We start from the raw sequence: 17,000 nt of genomic DNA, 5'->3' as shown, positions 1-17,000 counted from the left end.
CTACAACTCTTGGAATAACTTGAGATAAGAACACTTTGATCACAAAATCGGCTAACCCTCATTGTCTTGTCTTAGTGGTCGATTTTACTCCATATGAGGTTCTTTATATAGTGTGTCACATGTAGGGTTACACCATGTAAACCCTAATGTGCATGGCTTTTCATTTCCCCCATGATCCATGGGTTACTACCTCCATGGAGCATCCACGGAGCACCCAATGGGTCCTAACACAATCTAGTGAATCATGAACCATAAGCCTACTACATAAGAATGAATGATTTACATAACCAATCCTCATATATTTAATTAGTCTCTTTTTGATCACAAAATTAATTCCAAATTAATTCTTGATCAATACTAATTAAAAAATTCGATTTCATATTAATATATTAGAACTTATAATATATTAACAAACCATAAGTGTCCTTTTTCTCATTATGTCTATCCAATTGTTGAGATGTCGAGCAACCCAAATGGACCATGCCAAACCGGGTCAAGTATATACCAAATATAGTTATGGACTTAGACACCTTATCCAACAAGATCCGCTAAACAGGCTGAGGAAACTCACATCGCGCTGCTGAATCTCACAGAAAGATCTCTGGCTGCTGGCTCACTAAAATCCCCGCGCTATCATAAAATAACATCTGATTAATAATTGGATCATGACTCACACTAAGAGTCCAAACTAGGGTAAAAGATCTTTTTACCCAGCGCCTAACTTGGCCCAAGGCCAAGGCCCAAACCAAATGTCCAAAGAGCCCGAATTCCAAAATAATCTCCCCCGACCCAAATATGGCCCAATTTTCCAAATTGGGCACAAACCCCCTTATGGACCTTCAAGCAAGATTGAATAAAACATCCTTAGCCCAAAATAGAATTTTGATGGCCCAACAAGGCCCTAATCATCCGTAGTCCAATCATGGCCCAACATCGTGAGCCCAAACCTTCTGAAGCCCAAGTGCTTAATATCGTACGCTAAGAGTACTTTCGTGGAGGTTTGTACGCGCGGTGTACCAGCTTGTACGCCCAGTGTACTCCTCAGCTTTGCTAACCTTCGTTATTCAGCACTTATTCGGTTAAGACTTCGATCCAAAAGCTAGATCTGACCTCCTTAAGGTGGTTTATCACGTAAAGTTGCCCTCTTTATGTGCATGCATGGCTTAATAGGGCTTTAGAGCTCAAAAGAGCTTAACAAATGACTTAACACATGCATGATACCAAAACCACCATAAAGTTTGCACCTTTATGCTAAAGAAGCCCTTAATATGCCTAGATCTACAAGGATAAGCTCCAAAAACGTCCTTAGCTCACAAACCAACCAAAAAGGGACCAAAAAGCCAAAAACAAGCCAAGGAAATAAATCTATGAAATGAGATGACAAGCTTTGAACTTTATACCTCAAAACCCACGAAAAGAATGTGCTAAAGCTGGATCTCTAAGCTTCCCTCCAAAGAATGAGTCTTTAAGCTTCTTCTTCTACCACGTCAAGATGCACAAAACCCTAAAATGATCAAAACAAGAGCACAAGGATACCACACACAAATTGGGGTTTTCAAAAGGTGGAGGTTGGTCTAAAATGTCCTGGAGGTGAGTTAATGAGGCTTAAATACGGCACAAACCCTAAAAATTAGGGTTTGCCCCTGGCTAGCTTACGCCCTGCGTAACCCTCGTACGCCTAGTGTACGGGGCTTAAACTTGCGATCACACTATACACTCTGGTACGCCCCGCGTACTAGCTCCAACAACCAAAAATGAAATGTTTTTATTGTGAATGGATAAAAGGAAACATACCCATTTCAAGTGTTACACGTACTAGGGAGTACGCCCGGCATACTGGCCAGAGTCCCAAAGGCTAATCAGGGGTCTTAATCCCTTAAGACCTTAACGTCTAAACCTCAGATCTATATCATTTTAAGCTATTAATAAATAAACTTGGAAACTTTATAGTTTTGCATGACTTAATGGGACCCAATACTCATTTTTTACCATAAAGACCTATAATAAGAGCCCTAGCTCATGCATGGTTCAATATAACACATCAAGATAGTGTGTTTATGTACAAGGAACATCAGAAATGGTAAGATCTACCATCCCTAGCTTCTGGAGTAGCTCATTAACTCAAACTTGACTTAAGGGACTCTAAAATGCACAAAATCAAGCCCTAAACTAGATCTATCATAAAGAACCATCAAGTTAAGAGCTTTATACCTCCAAAAGCTTTCCAAGTTGGTGATAGTTATGGATCCAAAAGCTTCAACTACACCAATAAAACTCCCAAGAGCTCTTCTTCTTTCAAGATCACTTCCAAGCTCAAAATACTCAAATAGCAATTAGGGTTTTGATCTCAGGGTTTGGAGAGGTGGAGGCTGGTCATAAGAAGGTCTAAGAGCAACTTAAGGTGTTTAAATAAGGCTCAAACCCTAAAAATTAGGGTTTGTCCCATGTGGCCTTAGGCCCCGCGTACTCCACGTACGCCCAACATACGTGGATGCCTCTACAACTAGCTTTTCGACCCAGTACGCCTATTATAACCCCAGTGTATGCCCAATGTACTGGTCAGGGACCCAAATCCATACGATTTTAAGTTTGAGGGAAAAAAGGAAAATACCTCAAAATACGAATGTTACAATTCTCCTCCACTTTAATCAGACTTTGTCCTTGAAGTCCGTCGCTGCAAAAAACTCTTGATAATGCTCGCTCATCTCGACCTTAGGCTCCCACGTCCATTCTGAACCCTTGCGGTGCTGCCATTGCACCTTTACCAAAGCCACCGCCTTGTTTTGCAGAGCCTTCATCTTCCTGTCAAGGATGGCAATCGGCCTCTCAATATAATTCAAGCGATCATCCACCTGAATATCCTCCAATGGAACCACCGCGGAATCATCAACCAAACATTTCCGCGGCTGAGAGATGTGAAATGTGCTATGGATATGACTAAGCTCCTCAGGTAGATCCAAGCGATAAGCAATCTTGCCCACCCGGGCCAAAACCCTGACAAGACCGATATATCTGGGACCCAACTTGCCCCTCTTCCTGAATCGGATGACACTTTTCCAAGGCGAAACCTTCAGGAGCACCATGTCCCCAACCTAGAACTCCAGATCTGATCGACACTTGTCGGCATAGCTCTTCTGCCGACTCTATGATGTCTGATGTCTAGCCGACTCTGTGATGTCTGAAGTCTACCCCGAACCTGTTGTATTAACTCTATCGTCTTGAGTACCACCTCAGTACTCCCCATGACTCGCTGACCGATGTCACCCCAACATATCAGGGTCCTGCATTTCCTCCCATAGAGCATCTCAAAAGCAGGTCGATCAATGTTGGCGTGATAAATGTTGTTATACGAAAACTCTGCCAAAGGTAGATACGCATCTAAACTCCTACCGAAATCCAATACACATGCCCAAAGCATATACTCCAAGGTCTGGATAGTCCGCTCACTCTGTCCATCAGTCTGTAGGTGGAAAGTCATGCTGAAATGCAGATGAGTACCCACCTCCTCGTGAAAGCTCTTCCAAAACCTAGAAGTAAACCGGACATCCCTGTCTGAAATCACTGAAACCGGAACCACATGTCGTGACATAACCTCCCTAATGTAAATGTCAACCAACCTCTTCGTAGAGATACTCTCTTGAATCAGAATGAAATGCGCTCTTGGTCAATCGATCCATGATGACCCATGTCGAATTCATTCTGTGCGCTGTCTGTGGCAACTTCGTGATGAAATCCATAATAATCACTTCCCATTTCCAAACGGGAATGTCTAACGATTGCATCTTTTCGTGAGATCGCTGATGCTCGGCCTTGACTTTCCTACAAGTCAAGCACCTCTCCACATACAAGGACACATCTTGCTTCATGCATGGCCACCAATAGTCGATTCGAAGATCTCTATACATCTTTGTTGCATCGGGATGAATGGAGAACCTCGACTTATGCACCTCCTCCATCAAAACCTGATGCGCGCCACCCAAATACGAAACCCACACCCTCTGATGAATGGTTAATAAACCCCGACTATCATAATCAAAGGAAGCCACCTGACCCACTATGTGCTCACTCTTCCGGTGCTCTTCCTTCATAGCCTCAACCTGAGCCTCTCGGATCTGCTCTAAAAGTGGGGTAATCACTGTCATCCTCAAACACATATCCCTGATCGGATACATGACCGCCTTATGGCTGAGAGCATCGTCCACCACGTTGGCCTTCCCTGGGTGATAAAGGATCTCACAATCATAATCCTTCACGACATCCAACCATCTACGCTGCCTCATGTTCAGATTCGGCTGATCCATCAAATACCTCAGGCTCTTGTGATCTGTGTAGATAGTACAATGGACCTCATAAAGGTAATGTCGCCAAATATTGAGGGCAAACACCACAACCCCTAACTCCAAATCGTGCATAGGATAATTCGCCTCATGATACTTCAATTGCCTCGAAGCGTAAGCAATCACATGACCCCGCTGCATCAACACTGCACCCAAACTTGTGATCGATGCATCACAATGTATCACAAAATCCTCAACACCCTCCGATAGAGTTAGTATCGGCGCTTCACACAATCTCTGCCTCAAGGCCTCAAAAGATGCCTGCTGCTCAGGCCCCCATCGAAACGTGACGGTCTTCTTCGTCAATCGAGTCAAAGGAACCGTTATCTTGGAGAAATCTTGAATGATTCTCCGATAATAACCTTCCAATCCAAGGAAACTCCAAATCTCAGATGGAGACCTCGGAACCCCCTACCTCATCACCGCCTCGACCTTGGCCGAATCGACCAGAATATCGTTCTAATTGACTAGGTGCCCCAGAAACTGCACCTCTCGCAACGAGAACTCACACTTGGAGAACTATGCGTACGGTCTCTCCCTCCTTAGAGTCTCCAATACCTCCCTTAGTTGCTCCCCATGCAGCTTCTGGGTCTTGGAATAAACCAGGATGTCATCAATAAACACAATCACAGATCGATCCAACATAGGTCTGCATACGCGATTCATGAGATCCATGAATGCGGCTGGAGCATTGCTGAGCCCGAAGGGCATCACCACGAACTCGTAATGAACATAACGAGTCCGAATGCCGTCTTTTGCGTGTCCTCCTCTCTAACCCTCATCTGATGATAACCCGAACGCAGATCACTCTTGGAAAACCAAGATGCACCATGAAGTTGGTCAAATAAATCGTCAATCCTCGGGAGTGGGTAACAGTTCTTCACCGTTAACTTATTCAGCTCTTGGTAATCGATACACATCCAATGTGACCTATCCTTCTTCTTCACAAACAAGAGCGGTGCTCCCCATTGCGAACTACTCGGACGAATAAATCCCTTGTTTAACAGCTCCTGCAACTGTGTTGACAACTCCTGCATCTCTGGAGGTGCTAATCGATAAGGTACTTTGGCTATCGGAGCCGCACCACGAACCAAGTCAATCCGAAACTCTACCTGCCTCTCTAGAGGCACTCCAGGAAAATCCTCTAGAAATACATTCGGGTAATCCCGAACAATCGTAACATCGTCCAAAGTCGCCTTACCCTTCTCCCGGGTATCCATAACATAGGCAACAAATCTGGAACAACCCTGTTGAACATAGCGTTGGGCCCTAGCTAATGAACATAGAATCGCCCCACGCTGAACCCCCTCTCCCTGAATCACCAACTCTCCCCCACTTGGGGTCCGGATACACACCAAATGCTGCTCGCAATCAATCACTGCCCCATTGGGGCTCAACCAATCCATCCCCACAATAACCTTGTTCTCACGCAGGGGAATAGGAACCAAATCAATCAGGTACCGCTCACTGAACAACTCCAAAACACAACCCCGATGAACTCTCGATACTCGCACAGGACGATCATCGGCAATCTCGACCTCTAATGGATAGTCTAGCTCCCCCGAAGCATCGACAAATCTCTTGCTAAGCGCGAGAGATACAAAGGATCAGGTATCCCCCGAATCAAACAGAACCAGAGCATAGATACCGTTCACATGGAACGACCCTAAAAGCAAACACAAAATATAAGCAGAAAATTTAACATAAATAAAGAAATAAGGAGAAGATAAATACTCATCGCCACATCTGCTGCTGCACGAGCCTCTTCGGTTGTCAGCTGGAATGCCCTACTCCTCACTACAGGCGCCTCCAACTTGTCCTGTCGACCATCTTTAATCTGCAAAGTTGCCGGAGTGGGTGCTACAATTGTTCCACCTGCTACTAAACTCGGGCAATTAGCCTCCTTATGGCCCCTCTGATTGCAATAGAAGCAAATCAGACCAGATACCTGGGTGGTGGTGGTGGAAGCACAATCCCTGCTGAAGTGACCCATCCTGCCACACTTGAAGTAGCCAAAACCACCCACCCTGCATGCCCATCGTGCATCTTGCTACAGCGGCCCCGATCCTGCTGGCCCCTCGACCTCGAGTCAAAAACCTTGGGCCTCTTTCCCGAACCCTCTGAACTCTGAACCTGATCCGACTTCCTCTTCCTCTCCATAACCAAGTCAATCTACCTATCTATAGCTCACACTATCATATCATCCAGTGTCCTGCAACTGGGTCTGCTCACAAACTGTATGATATCGCTCATCAACATCTCGTGGTATCTCGCCTTCTTCATATCCTCGTCCACCACATACTACGAAACCAGTAACGCACTCTCTCGGAACATATCAATGATCTATGCCACTGTCTCATTAGTCTGGAGAAGGTGCTGAAACTCCCTCGCCAACTACTGGACCTCAATCATCAACGTAAACTCAGCCCAAGACCTCGTCACGAAATCCTCCCAAGTCATCGAGTCAACCGCCTCGCCTCCCAAGGTGTGTCCAGCCTCCTCTCACCAGTCTCGAGCTCTGTCTTTCTAAAGGCAAGATGCAAGTGGAACCTTCGACTCCTCGGGATAGAGGCTAGATCAGAAGGCATTCCTAATGTCTGCCAACCAATGCCTGCTCGCAATCAGGTCCTTCTTCCCAAAGAACTCCAGTAATCCATGTGCTTGGAACTCACAGAAGGTCAAAGTGTGAGCTCCCATTATCGCCACCATCTCAGAACAAAAAGCACCCAAGCACTCATCCAAAATCTTCGTGATACCCTCCTTGACCATACTAAATATCACATGAGTCTGCTCAAGAATATTGCGGGTAATCTATGATGAAATGAACTCTGGCATTTGATCATCCATATGTCCGACCCTAGAACCCGAACCCGAACCCGAACCATCACCGGCACCAACACCAGCACCCCATCTGCACTAGAAGCTCCTCGAGTGGCCACCATACTAAAAACTATATAAACCATCAGAACATACTCGAAGAATCCCACACTATACAAGCTTCCTGGTATCATCGTGGATTTCCCTGACTCGAGTATGGATCTTCTACTTCCAGTAGTATGGGCCCATACTACCTTCCACATCTATCCATACTTTGCTCAAGGATTGCCCCGAGTCCTCCAAGTCACTCCCTTATCAATCCAAGCAACCCTCAATAAGACCAGGTTCTCTAGACCAAATCACCTCCTAGGTTTCCCTAGGGAAACCACCACACCATTCTCCTCCATCATCTACAAAAGAAACTCCCTCTAACACCCTCTAACTAGCTCACGAATACTATTACATATCACCGACACCAGATAATTATTCGAATGAAAGGTCTTACACTACAACGGTTTGACTCAAACAAGAGCTATGCAATAGAGTTAAAACCTAACCTTCTAAAATTATCCAATCTCAATAATATGTAACTTAACATATTCGCTTACTAGTTAGTTGATGTTAATGGGAACTCCTAAAAGCACAAAGCGAGCAGAATTCGAGCCTCGAGTAATCGGAATCAAAGCATAACCTAAACATGCCATCTTATCAATGACTGATCAATACTAGAAAGCAAGTCTACAAGCTCAAACAATAGGCACATAAAGGCATCTCTCCTAGCATTATATCATGCAACCCTGAGCAGATCGTTAGCCCTAATCTAGCATGCGATTCACATATTCTCAATTCAGAGCATAACACAAACCATGTATGGGTATTTTGGGAAAACTTACTTGAGCTCGGTCGATTGCATGCACCACAACCCTTTCTTTTATTAGAAAAACTCTTTTTATTAAAATTTCTTTTGTGAAGAACCTACCAAATCCTCAGTTTGAGTTCAGACACACCCGAGAGTGTGTTCAAATCTCGCAAATCAAGGCTCTGATACCAACTTGTAACGTCCCAAAAATTTAAAACCAAAAATTTCGTTTTCATAATAACAAAACCATCAACCCAACATGTTCACAAAACCATAAAGGAAAATCAGAGTATGTTAATCAATCATCCCAATACATCCAAAATCAAATAAGGCATAAATCATGGTGTGTGCAATGCAATCACCCCGAGCTCTTCCCCTTCGAATTAGAAGCATCTGAAACATAAACTGAAAACCGTAAGCACAAAGCATAGTGAGTTCCCCAAAATACCTCACACCATACATATCAAACATACAATGGGCCATGCCCAGCAACCATCGGGCCCCCGCCCGGCATCGAGCCCCGCTCAAAACAAAGCTGACTGTATCATGTGATGGTCCCCACCCAACTCACTCATCAGTCCCCACCTGGCATTGGGCCCTACCCAACATACAAACAATATATACACACATGCGAGGTCACACACACAACTAGCATATAGATAACCATAATCCATTGGTCGGCATTAGTGCCTTCGACCCTCTAAGCACTGGGAGGAAACTCACCTCAAACTGCTGAATTAATCAGATAAATGCTCGAACTACTGATCTGGGAAATCTTCGCACTAAATATCATCAAACAATACCTTAATTGATAATTAGGTCATATACCATAACCAAGGGTCCCAACTCATCATCCTCAACCTCTAGGGTAAAAGACTATTTGACCTTATCCTTATTGGGCACAACCAGCTTGGCCCAATAACCCTATAGTGGCCCAAGGCTAAAAAATGACCCAAATCACAACCTAAGGTCCAACTATGGCCCAAAAGATGGAAAGCCCAAAATCCAGCTAAGGCCCAAAGCTCAAAAGAAGTCCATGTCCAAAAGGGCCCAAAACAAATAAAAGCCCACTGCTTGGCGTACGCCCCGAGTACTCTACGTTGACCATGAAGCGGACTGTTGACCCAGTACGCACAGCGTACTAGGGAGTTCGCTCGGCGTACTGGCCAGAGTCCCAAAGGCTAATCAAGGGTCTTAATCCCTTAAGAACTTAACGTCCAAAGCTCATATCTATATCATTTTAAGGTCTTAACATATAAAGTTGGCAACTTTATAGTTTTGCATGACTTAATGGGATCCAATACTTGTTTTTTTTACCACAAAGACCCATAATAAGAGCCCTAACTCATACATGGTTCAATATAACACATCAAGATAGCATTTTTATGCACAAGGAACATCATAGATGCTAAGATCTACCATCCATAGCTTCTGGAGTAGCTCATACGCTCAAGCTTGACTTAAGGGACTCTAAAATGCACAAAATCAAGCCCTAAACTAGATCTATCATAAAGAACCATCAAGTTCAGAGCTTTATACCTCCAAAAGCTTTCCAAGTTGAGGATGATTATGGATCCACAAGCTTCAACTACACCAATGCAACTTTCAAGAGCTCTTTTTCCTTCAATATCACCAAAAACACCCTCAAATGTTACTTCCAAGCTCAAAACACTCAAATGGCAATTAGGGTTTCGATCTCAGTGTTGGGAGAGGTGGAGGCTAGTGATAAGAAGGTCCAAGAGCAACTTAAGGTGTTTAAATAGGGCTCAAACCCTAAAAATTTGGGTTTGTCCCAGGTGGCTGTAGGCCTCACGTACTCCACGTACGCCCAACGTACATGGATACTTCCACGTACGCCCAACGTACGTGGATGCCTCCACGTACGCCCAGCGTACGTGGATGCCTCCACGACCAGCTTTTCGACCCAATATGCCCAGCGTACTCCTAGCGTACGCCCAACATACTGGTCAGGGACCCAAATGCATAAGATTTTAAGTTTGAGGGAAAAAAGGAAAATACCTGAAATGCGAATGTTACAAACGCGCCCAAGAAATCCTAGTCATTCGCTTATACACTCGTGACAATATAGTTATACACTCGTGCATATATAATTACACCGACGCAAATAAATTCAGACATCTGCAAGAAATGCAAGCTTGCACAAGTGTGTATCATCCACAAATATGTTGTCCTACACTTCCCCAAATTAGTAAATTAGACAGGATTCCTTTGCACATAATAAAAAGTCGCGACTTAATCTTCATAAATTTCATCGTAAGTGTGAAATACTTATCAAAAAATACGAGAGAGATAAAAAAGATGCATGGTCATTTGTCTGATTGGCTAGGTAAGCATGGACTAATTCATAGATCTTTAGGCTTTGATTACCACAGAATAGACTTTACAAATCATACAGAGGGATTGGCATTCCATTGCTGTCATTTTTATATGTATATGGTTACAATTATCTTCGATCCCAATATGCCTATGATGTAGCATTAGGCGGACTATTAGCTAGTGTGTATCATCTTACGAGAATAGAGTATGGTGTGGATAAACCAGAAGAGGTATGCATAAAAGTATTTGCCCCAATGAGGGATCCTAGAATTCCATCTGTTTTTTGGTTAAGAGAAGTATGGATTTTCAAGAACGGGAATCCTATGATATGCTAGGAATCTCTTATGTTAATCATCCCCGTTTGAAACATATATTAATTCCTGAAAGTTCAATATGATGGCATTTACGTAAGGATTATATTGCTCCCAATTTTTATGAAATACAAGGTGCTCGTTGAATGATAAAAAATGAATCTTCAATTATACAATTCTATAGATTCCAAATACGATTCTAGATTAAACAGTGTAATTGAAGACTCGCTTATTGTTTGTATTTTTATTATGTATAGAATAATAAAATACAATAAAATAAAATTATGAATTAAACGGGATTCTCAAATTTATAAAATACTTATGTGTTCATCACTCAGTCTGTTAACACCACTTCAATTTTAGTCAAGGAAGTAGTAGTATATCCTAAAACTACAATAAAGATACAGAATAACACAAGGCTAAAACATACTCGCGGGTATGTTCTTGAAACACTTATTATGAGCATGTCTGTCAACTGCTGATCATTTACATGCGTGCACAGAATAGGGTGATTTTCGTTGCGGTAAAAAATACAAACGAAATACGACAATATTAAACTTTAGAAAATACAAAACTAGTTAATATTTCCTAACATATATTTTTTTCAAATCTATTTATTCATCAATTAGTAGTTATTATTTTTTACATTTTGATTATAAACAATTAATTATGTTTTTCTTATTTAAACGCAATTCAACTAAAACACGTTAACTAAACGAGACGAGAAAACTCACGAGAAACTCGAGTCCGATTCAAAAGATACTCAAAATCGACTCTGTTTTAATCGAGTCGAGCTCAAGCTCGAGCTACTCGAGTACCTTATCGAGCCGAGCTCGAGTTGTAAAATACCCGGCTCATAAAGCTCGTGAGCTTAATCAAGTATTTATAAACTTATATTTTTACCCTTTATATATTTTAAATTAGTAAACATTTCAACACTTTTAGCTTTTAGACACCGATTAAGGAGTAAAGACTTAAGTTTCATTTCAAAACTTTTAAGAATGTTTTTTTTTAATAAATATTTTGGATGTATGTAAAATGCAATGAAATAGATGGTGGATGCTATATTGACATAAGATGATTTATTTGAATTTTTTGTTCTTTTGAACAATGTAAAAACATGTGGAATGCTTTTAATTTTTGATGATTTTGACTTTTTTTTTTAGTCGATTCGAACCGAGCTTGCGAGCCAAGCTCGATAGTATCTAGTATTTCACGAGTCGAGTTTAAGCTTCAAATTTAGGCTCGAGGCGAGTTCGAGTCGAACTTCGAGCTCGAGTATTTGACGCGAGTCGAACTTCGAGCTCGAGTATTTGACGCGAGTCGAGCTTCGAGCTTTGCAGTACTCGGCTTGACTCGACTCGACTCATTTACACTCCTAAATTAAGTACAAAGGTAAGCGGCAAGATATTGTCATTCAAAGTTAGCTAATATATATTTTTTTTCGTTCAAAACTAACAACTAAAACATGTTAATAGAAAACACAAATAATCGGTAAACATAAAACGTTGATTGCTATAATATGTAATTATTTTTATATTATAATAACATATATTGTTATTTATATACTATTAAATAAAAGTTCCAATTAGAACATAATAATAAAACATCATAATATATAATACTATAAAACAATAGACCTACAAGAATCTAAACCTACCAAAGAAAAACGGGACGGATGGGACATATGGGTCCCAAAGGACCCAAACATACATGCATGATGCCTCACAAGAGATACATTATGCACCATCATTCGCAGTTTGCTAATTTTATAAATGGGTTAAAGGTGAAATTTTGAGATTTGTCGTAATTTGGTTATTATTAACGGTACTGCCTAACTTACTTTGTTGGTTTCTTTAATTTAAATAAACATTCTTAAGTATTAGAAATTATAGTTACTTTAATTTGGTACTTTGTATGGGAAGAATTAGTATTTCCTTTTTACAGGACTTTTCAGTTGTATCTAGGGCTATTTAATTCAGCCTCCAATGGAATAACATAATAGAACATTGGTCTCAAATAGCATATATTTATTGTTTCTTTATTCTGGGTTCTATACCTAACATCTGGTATGAGAGTTCGGTGCTTGTGTGAGGTTAGATATAAAAAAAAGATACAAGTGAAAGAAAAAGGAAGAGGAACGAATGACAGCAGAAAGAGATAACTTGCTCAACATCCCCAAGTTCGATGGCAACTACGAATACTGGAGTATGTTGATGGAAAATCTGCTAAGGTCCAAAGAATGGTGACAACTTATAGAAACATGTCACGTTGAGTCAGCTCGACCAAAAGTTCTCCATGAAGCACAAAGACAAACATTGAAAGACCTCAAGCTCAAGGATCTCAAGGTCAAGAATTATCTATTCCACGCCAAATATATCAGTTCTAAAAATCATAAGGATACATCCAAGCAAATGTGGGAGTCTCTCAATCAGATATCAAGGGAATCAACGTGTTCAGAGGGCACAACTCCAACGTCTCAAAAGAGTATTTAAGATACTAGAGACTAGAGAGGATGAGACCAACACAAGATATTTTTCATGGTTACTTTTGGTGGCAATAGAGATGAGAAACTTGGGAGAAAATATGCAAGATATTAAGATAGTGAAGAAAATATTATGTACGCTCTCTAAAAAAAATCACATACGTTGTATGGTCAATCAAGGAATCAAGAGACATTGGTAATCTCACGCGGGAGGCTCTTCAAAGCTCGGTACTTTGCCATGAACAGAAAATAACCTAGCACCATCCTAAAAACACAATCACCGAATAACAAAATCTTGAAGATCTCCACATCAAAAGATTTAAGGCCCCATGAAGCATGAGTTCGAGGAAGAGGTATGTTCAGGGGTTGCGGTAGAGGGTGTGGAAAATCATGGTTTGACATAGATGCCATAAATAATGAATTTTCAATACGAATGTCCTAATATTGTGAAACAAGCAAATTGTGTAGAGTTCAATGAAAGATGAGGAACTCGTTATTATGGCTCGCATGGAGATGTAAGGTGAAAAAAATGGAAGATGTGTAGTTCCTTGATAATGTCTGCAACAATCACACGATGGGGGATGAAGAAATGGTGTAACGACGTAAATTTTCACACCAAATTTTTCATTTTTAAAACACATAAAAACTCATAATATATTTCTCAAAAACATAATTGTCTCAAGTGTCAACACAAATCCACATAAAATGTCACTATCCCAGAATCATCCACATAGTCTCGAATCGGTGTGTACAATCAAGTCGACACCTTCCCGTGATCCTGAGAAGTATCTGAAATACATAACACATAACACGGTAAGCACAAAGCTTAGTGAATTCCCCAAAATACCACACATATCACATTAGCCACTCGAGGCTGTAACTCAGTAAGACCCTCTGGTCAATGTGTCTTAGTGGAGACCCTCCAGTCCCACAACTCGGGTGGACCCTCCGGTCCTAACTCAATAATCTCAATATAATATTCAACATAAATCACAAAGATATAATGCAAGGTAACACAATACTCAAGTAAGCACATAAGACCATCCGGTCGCACAAAGGATACCACTCTAGGTAAGTATAGTGAGAAGACTCACCTCGTAAGCAAGCAATGAAATTGAGTACCCCTCGATCAGTCTAACCCCCGCCTACATGTAACAAGCATCTCTAATTAACACTTAAAGATCACAATTCTAAATAAACTCATGATAGTCCCTCTTTAACTCCTAGGATGGGTAAAAGGCCATTTTACCCCTCCATGGTCCCCATAATTCCTGCCTTGACCAAACCCTAAAGTCAACATAAGTCAACACTCGAGTCAACTGTCCATGTTGACCTGACTCGCCGAGTGCACCTATGTGACTCGCCGAGTCCCCATTATTCCTCAGAACATCGCAAAAACCCAACTTAACTCGTCGAGTTGTCTCATCAACTCGCCGAGTTACCCTTGTCCAGACTCATCGGGGAAAACCCTAGCCGAATCGTCTAGTCAGCTCATTGACCCGACGAGTTCATTCAGTATGGATTCTCATTCAGACGTGTTAAGGCAGATCCACTACTCCAAACTCTAGATCTAGTCTCCTAAGGCTCGAATGTCATGTAAAGCTTCGATCTTTACGTCCATGCATGGCATATTTGCTCCATAGTGCCAATACAAGCCCCAACAAGGGTTAGATACACAAGATCTCATCTCTAGCTCAATAAAGTTCGGGTCTTTGGACTCAGAAGAGCCCCCACAATTCAGATCTAAGGTTTCAACCTCAAATCATGCTCAAGGGACTCAATGACACAAAAGGATGGAAGAAAACCCTCGAAACTCCCTAAACCAAGATCTCATAAGGAAATGATCAAGTTAGCATATTTTTACATCCAACTAAAGCAAAACCCTGGAGAACCTCTAGATCCAAAGCCTCCTCTTGATCTAAGCTTTGATGCTCTCCACTTCTCCTTCAAAAGTGCACTAATAATCACAAGATTAGCTTCTCTCTCTCACTCTCTAGCTCAAGTGGACGATTAGGGTTTCTCTTAAGGGTGTAAGGTGGCTGGTGAGGCGGAAATGAGGGATTAAGGCCTTTTAAATAGGACACAAACCCGAGGATTTAGGGTTTCCTCACACAGCGCCAACTCGCCGAGTCGGCTCTCTGACTCGTCGAGTTGGTCATTAAACTTACGCGACCAAACCAACCCTACTCGACGAGTAGGGCACACAACTCGTCAAGTCACTCACTCAATCCCAAAATACATATATAAATATTATAGTTGAGAGTTGGGATGTTACAATTATCCCCCACCAGAATCAGACTTCGCCCTCGAAGTCACGCTCCAGAAATTACTCTGGATACTGCTCGCGCATCTCGGATTCCGACTCCCAAGTCCACTCGGATCCCTTCCGATGTTGCCACTTGACCTGAACAAGGGGCACTTCTTTATTCCTCAGAACCTTCACTTTATGATCCAAGATCGTTATCGGCCTCTCAATATAATTCAGGCTCGCATCCACCTGAATGTCCTCTAATGGAACCACCGCCGTCTCGTCGGCCACACACTTCCTCAACTGAGACACGTGGAAGGTGTTATGAATCTGACTCAACTCTGCAGGTAGCTCCAACCGGTAAGCTACCTTACCCACTATGGCGATCACTCTAAAAGGACCAATGTATCGGGGCCCCAGCTTGCCCCGTTTCCTAAATCGGATCACCCCTTTCCATGGGGAAACCTTCAGGAGGACATAATCTCCAACCTGGAACTCTAGCTTGGATCGTCGCCGATCTGCGTAACTCTTCTGGCTACTTTGGGCTGCCAATAACCTCTGTCTGACCTGCTGAATTTGCTCGGTCATCTTCAACACTATCTCAGTGCCACCCATCACTCGCTGCCCTACCTCTCCCCAACAGATTGGAGTCCGACACCTCCTCCCATATAAGATATCGAAGGGTGGCATGCCAATACTGGAATGGTGGCTGTTGTTGTAAGAAAACTCAGCCAAGGGCAAATAGGTGTCCTACCTTCCTCCGAAGTCCATGACACAGGCACGCAGCATATCTTTGAGCGTCTGAATCGTCCGCTCACTCTGCCCGTCTGTCTGTGGGTAGTATGCAGTGCTGAAATGCAGTTGGGTTCCCAACTCCTCATGGAACTTCTTCCAGAACCTAAAAGTAAAACGCACATCCCGATCTGACACTATCGATGTCGGCACTCCATGCCGAGCCACCACCTCTCTCACATAAATCTCAGCCAACTTTTCTGCGGAAGAGCTCTCACTGATAGCAAGGAAGTGAGCACTCTACGTCAACCGGTCCACAATCACCCATATCGCGTCGACACCTCGCGCGGTCCTCGGTAATTTGGTGATGAAATCCATGGAAATTTGTTCCCACTTCCACTGGGGAATCTCTAGAGGCTGTAACGGGCCATGTGGAAGTTGGTGCTCCGCCTTAACCCGACGACAGGTCAAGCACCTCTCAACTACCCATGCCACATCCCTCTTCATATAGGGCCACCAGTAATCTCTCTTCTGATCCAAATGCATCTTAGTGGCTCCTGGATGGATCGAGAATCTCGATCTATGCGCCTCCTCCATCAGAATACGTCGAGCCCCACCTGTATAGGGCACCCAAATCCGCCCAGGGAAATTCATAAGCCCACGACTATCCGTCTCAAACTTAGAAACCTGCCCAATCACCCGCTCTCTCTTGCGGTTCTCCGGCCTCACGGCCTCCACCTGGGCCTCTCGGATGGTATCTAAGACTGGAGTCATCACTGTCATCCTCATACACACACCTCGAATCGGAGCACTCTCTACTCTGCGGCTCAAGGCATCGGCTACCACATTAGCCTTGCCATGGTGATATAAGATC

The sequence above is a fragment of the Lactuca virosa genome, chromosome 5 (assembly GCF_052849685.1).
Source record: "Lactuca virosa cultivar CGN04683 chromosome 5, Lactuca_virosa_CGN04683_v6, whole genome shotgun sequence".
Taxonomy (NCBI): Eukaryota; Viridiplantae; Streptophyta; class Magnoliopsida; order Asterales; family Asteraceae; genus Lactuca; species Lactuca virosa.
This window is presented reverse-complemented; position numbering follows the sequence as displayed.